This window comes from Liolophura sinensis, chromosome 10, assembly GCF_032854445.1.
Source record: "Liolophura sinensis isolate JHLJ2023 chromosome 10, CUHK_Ljap_v2, whole genome shotgun sequence".
Taxonomy (NCBI): Eukaryota; Metazoa; Mollusca; class Polyplacophora; order Chitonida; family Chitonidae; genus Liolophura; species Liolophura sinensis.
In genome coordinates this window covers 8,903,504-8,909,533 of record NC_088304.1, presented here as the reverse complement: position 1 = coordinate 8,909,533, position 6,030 = coordinate 8,903,504, and positions in this window count along the sequence as shown.

The window sequence follows — 6,030 nt, the reverse complement described above, 5'->3', positions numbered from 1 at the left end:
AAAACGAAACTAAGTGGCATGAGGGGCTTTCCTGTGAAAATACCCAGCCTTGAGAAAAGAGGCCATGATGTCACAGCGTGAAGGAGAGTGGAGACAGAGGAGACACATACTTGTGCCTAAAATGATCTTCTCAATACTTCGTATGCATCTTCAAGGGAATTTTAACTTCATGTAGGGTTAATCTTTTAATATAAACACTCAAGCCGGGTCTTTAGGTATTTCTGCAAGACGATTAGGCCTAGTCTTCGTGTACACACATGAATGACCCAGTCGTGTTTCAGTTAACTATCAACTCCCGTCTATCTACCACGTTATACGCCACACACATACGGCGTCAGCTAGGGTCGCTCAGGTGCAGAATAGATTTTACAGCTGAGCTAATATTCAACTACATGGACCGTGAAAAGGCACGGGGATTTCCACTGAAAAACTCTATCTGCCTATATGTACACGTAAACTTAATCTCATAATTCTATAAACAAGCACTGTCCTCAAGTGGGTTTGTAAGCAAACCTACATTCCGTAGATGTAGTGACAGTACAGTTTTTCACAGGAATAGTTAAGTCGTATAAGTGAAATATTCTTGAGTACGTCGTAAAACACCAATCAAATAAAAAATGAAATAAACGAACAGTTACACTTCTAAGATTCCACAAGTGGCAGAGCTAGAGGCTGGAAATGCATACGTTCTTATTACACCAGAATGGAACATTTAAGAACAGTTGAGTCACAAGACGTCTGGGCAATAGGCTACCTATATTATAGTTCGACCTGGAAATTATACACGAATTACGGTTTTTAATTTTTTTTTTTTACATAGGAGTGTAATGGCACGTGTGGACTGAAAAATTAAGTAAGTACGACGTTAAACCCCAAGTACTCACTCACTCACTCTCTTGTCGGATCCCCCACCCCACCCCACCCCATCCCTGGATAAAAATAAAACCCAAAACATGAAAGTCACTCCTGAATATTTCCGGATTACGGGAACCAGATTATACAAAATCTAAATTAAAAGTATGCTACAGCTTGTTACTAACTTTAACAGTTACATTCTCATAGCGAAGAAAAAATTAACAATGGAATGTGCATTGTAACGGAGCAAAGCGGAAGCCAGCCTGTTTGAGGTGTCTTTGTAGCCTTTATTATGAAAACACCCAAAGAATGATAAAACCAAAGGAAACATACATTAATTACAATTGAGGAAACATGCTGTTTGGTGTGGTTATTTACTACTTGTCTACATGTTTGTGTATACAACATCTCTGTGTCAGCCAATACACACACACATTACACACCCGCCGATCCAAGTCCATATAGGTTGACGTTATTTCTTATGTGTATGTATATCGGGTGGGCATAAAAAAGGACCGTACTTTGATGCTGCATTGCTCCATTATCCTTTTTCTTCAAACCCTTTCAAACTTTAGACATTCAAATGGCATGATTTTGTTAATATACTGACCATTTTCCAAGGCCATAGCTTGAGTAGTCTGTACACAGTGTAGCCTCAAAAACGCTTGTTCCGGTGACCCACATTGCATCACCTGTCAGGTGTCATGAGTAGAGAGCGCGCTGCACCTGTGTGACACGCGTCAATCAAGTGTCGTCTAAAAAAATTGTCTGGCTCTAGTGTCAGAGAAACCCTTCTGCAAGATAGGCACAAGTTTTGTTGAATCAAGATGGTTTTCTCTGCGGCGGACAAGGAATTGATCACCTTTTCAAGTAATGCAAGGTAGAACATCATTTTGAAATGTCCGGAACATACGTTTTTGACTCTATTTTCATTTTGGTCCCATGAACAGAAATCTTAAAGGATAAGTCTGTATACTTAGGACATAATGGTTTTTGAGTGTGTGAATTTTTAGAAGCTGACGTGAAAGGGTTTCGGAGATATTGAGTGTCAAAGTACGGCCCATTTTTTATGCCCACGCGATAAATACATTGTTATTGATAACCTACTGCATATAACACTGCTAAACAAACCTAATAATACGTAATAATATCTACCCCCCAAATCCGCCAAGGAATGATTCAAACTGTCAAGAGGTCTTCATATGGAGGTATCGTACTTAACATACTGGGCTTGTGAGCAAGTAATACACAGTCTACTATCAGATGCAGACAACAACTGCATGTACATGTACGTAATTAACAAGATAGACTATGAACAAATAATAAAAGAGAATTATCAGAACTTTTCCACTAGCTGTCTGCTACTCCAGTAATACATGAAGAAAATACAAAACTAACAATGAACGCTGACAAAAGTGAAATGAACGGAGAATTCCAGTCCATAATTAAACCAATACTATATTGAGTCAAATATTTAATGCAGTCTGTCCGAGCACTGCAGCAGGCAACGAGCAACCAGTTTGGAAAACTATAAAAATCACAAGAGGTACCTCCTTCCAAACACCTCACGGGGTGTCGGCAATTACTAAAAACTGTCAGTGAAACGTGGGTTTCTGTAAGTAAAACCTATGGACATCTAAATTTATTTCACAAGTCAAACTGGAGGTCAGCGTGCTGCAAAACTATGATCGCACATGTGCTGATCACCGTGTACAACAACCACACATGGAGCGATAACACAATCACTTAGAGCCGCAGAGTAACAAATCTGGCACATAATATGCATGTGACAATGCCTGCTCATTGTAACAGTAGTTCGGGCAGCTATAACAACCAGAAAACCCAGTGCTTTCCGCTATGCTGGGACAGAGATCAGGGATCACATGTTGTTCCTCCCGAGAAAATGGCTGCAACCCCCATGACGTTACATGACCCTGACATTAACTTACGCAAGGGAAATAACTCTGCCTGTAACAGTATACAGCACGAACGATACTTCTTTTATCAAAACCGTACGAATAGTGTTATAGTTAAGTAAATAGTAATAAGCAGGAGTTTTTTGCACTACATACAAAACTCGTGTAAAAGGTTTCGGTGACCGCGATAGAGTCTCTTGCACAGTTATCGGTTTTCCGCTGGAAACTCTTCAGGCATTATACAACACTACTTCGTGTACATGTCCAACATCCAAGAATCCACGTGACAAATGATCAAGTAGACTTGTAAACGAGAAACTCCACAATCATAAAACTTTCACTGGGTTCATTCAAATGGATGAAGCCTAACATCCTTTTTCGTCGAACATACTTGTCGCACTTGTTCCTGGCACAGGTTTCCAGTGCGCTGATTTTCACGGACGGCTTCCGATATAAGTCACTTAGAAAGCAAGGTATCTTTTATCTATCAACACTGCCTTTGTTTCTGTACACATTTCTCTTGTTTGTTCTTTATCTCAAACAGTATTTCTAAACCACATGTGTTATACTCCAATAATTAAGTTATGGGATCTATTCGTATAATCAAAGTGTATCTTGTGAAAACGTAAACATAAAGCTAATGTACATATGTATAGATCTACATAGACGACACTCTAAACCAAAAACAATTACCTATGAAAAGTGTCTTCATTTGACGCGCTGATTTGATATATTTATTTAATTATTTGATTGGTGTTTTACGCCGTACCCAAGAATATTTCACTGCGCCCAGCATTATGGTCGGGGAAACCAGGCAGAGCCCGGGAGACACCCATGGCCATCCGCAGGTTGCTGATAGACCTTCCCAATTACGGCCGCAGAGGAATCCAGCGTAAGTTGTGGAGTTTTGTGACATCATAGTAGCGTCAAATGGGGTAATATGACGTCACACCAGAATTTGTACGGAAATTTTTTTTTACATTTTTTTTTTTACATTGTATTGTGCTACATGGCTTTCGACTTGCCCAAGAAGCTTAACTTGTGTACATACATGAACCCATGTCGCATACTAGCAATATTGGCCTGAAAGTGAACATAAAATCAGCTAATAAAGTTGAACTAAAAAATAAAATGTTATTAACAAAATGTTCTAAATATATTTTTAAAATTCTACATTGCTTGTCAACAAAACAGGCTCGCTTCTTGGAATTTATCGAACATAGCATGACTTTCTGATTGACAACAGATTGGGAAAATATAATCGTAATAAATCTGATTTTGCTAAGGAAAAAAATGCAACGTTACGGTATTTTTCTTCAAGCAGTGACTCTCCCGAGGCGTTTTTTTATTGCCAGCTCAACTAAACTACAGCGGTATCTTACACAACATGAACGCATTGTGACACGAGCAGCCTTTCTCACTTCCCTGCTCATAAATATCAGTATGTGGTTCAAAATGCATGTGGTTAACACTTAAACTAACCGTAAAATCCAATTTAGTGCATCGATATTTGTCTATCCATTATAGGAAACCACACTGATAATCCAGAGCTAATAGGTTTTTTGACGTGTCAGCCAATTATCACGTGACGCTTTCGGCGTTAGGGATTGGCCAAGTTCATAAGGGCTTCTACAACATGGTTACTCAGAGAGATTGTCCGTCAGTGCCATATCCCCAGTGCTGAACTTCATCTTCTCGGCTTCATCTTCTCAAAACTTCATAGAATGTTTTACATATTCTTCTGTGATAACTGTGTCCAATATCATTTTTCCTATATATGTATATATATATATAGTGTCAGACGTTCCATTTACTTGAAATGTGTGTGCACCGGAATGGCCCTTTACCAAACAGTCAAAAACCGCATTAGGGCAAGTCTGGTTTGGAGTAGGCCTAGTTTGGTTCTTGTCCACATTATGAGCTCTGTCTGGCGAAATTCGAACGGGCTTTAGTGTAACAGCGGTTTGGGAATCCGTTGTTTATCGTGTAGCTGTTTCATTACCAGTGCTCCCATGCAAACGTCCGCTTCGGGACCGGTAGATCCAGGATCAATCCGCCTAACACTTTAAAAAAGAGGAAGTTGTAACTTCCTCGCTTGGCGTTCAGCATGAAGGTGATAGTGCAATGACTGGTTGACCCGTTTCAGTATAATGGCTCGGGCGGGGCGCCTTACTTGCCTTTGGTAAGTCGTCTCAGTGAAGCAGCACTAAAAAGAGCGGTGGAAATCCGTCCTGCAACAAGGAGGCACATTACACGTACATGCACCCTAAGGATTCCTTCGTCGTCATATGACTGAAAAATTGTTGAGTACGACGTTAAACCCCAAGCACTCACTCACTCACTCACTCCCATGCAAACGATAAATTCGAACAGGCTTTAGTGTCACAGCCGATTGGGCATCCGTTGTTTGTCGTGTAGCTGTTTCATTACCAGTGGTCCCGTGCAAACGATTATTAGTAGGCTACATATGGACTTTCACAAAAAAAGGTCGAAAATAAACTTCAATTTAGATAACAACACAAAGCAATACATGTAAAATAAAAAGCAACTGGACGCGTCCAATAGTGGACTCACAGCTCGGCTAGCCCCGTGATTGTAACGGTGCGGTCAGTCACCCATTGATCACATCAAGTCTTAGGCAAAACAGCACGTCTGCGCTACCACAGCAGACACGCGTAATAAGTATTAGTGAATACTTGTGTTTTCCATGGGAATCCACGCCGTTAAGTTGTAACGGAAACAGCTATATGTTGTCTAAATCCGGCATGCAAACCGTCCCAACCGTTATATTTGGCTTCAAGTGTGTTCTGACCCAGATATGCACAATAACGGAGACAGGGAACAGAAAGGAAGACTGAGGATTTCTGTATAAACAAGACTCTGCTAGTGGACTAAGCAAAGGAACCTGGTCCCTTTGCATTCTGTAATGCTTTTGTACATTAAATGTGATGACAGCAGCATTTTGAGTAATTCTAGACCAGCGATGTCTAATAAAGTGCAGTTAACATTATTGCATTTTTTACCTATTTCCGCTTAAGCCATGGTGCTAAATCGCGTCATTTCTTTACTGTACCACACTGTCCTCGCTGCTCTGGATTTACACCATATTTACACCATATGCTGTACGTCATTTATAGTACTTGGAGAGAGAGGGAGAGCGGGGACGGAGTGAGGGGCACCAATATAGGTCAGGGTATTTCCACGAAATTTACCCTGTAATTTCCAGGGCACTGCAAGCGATTGTATAGCCTCATCAAGC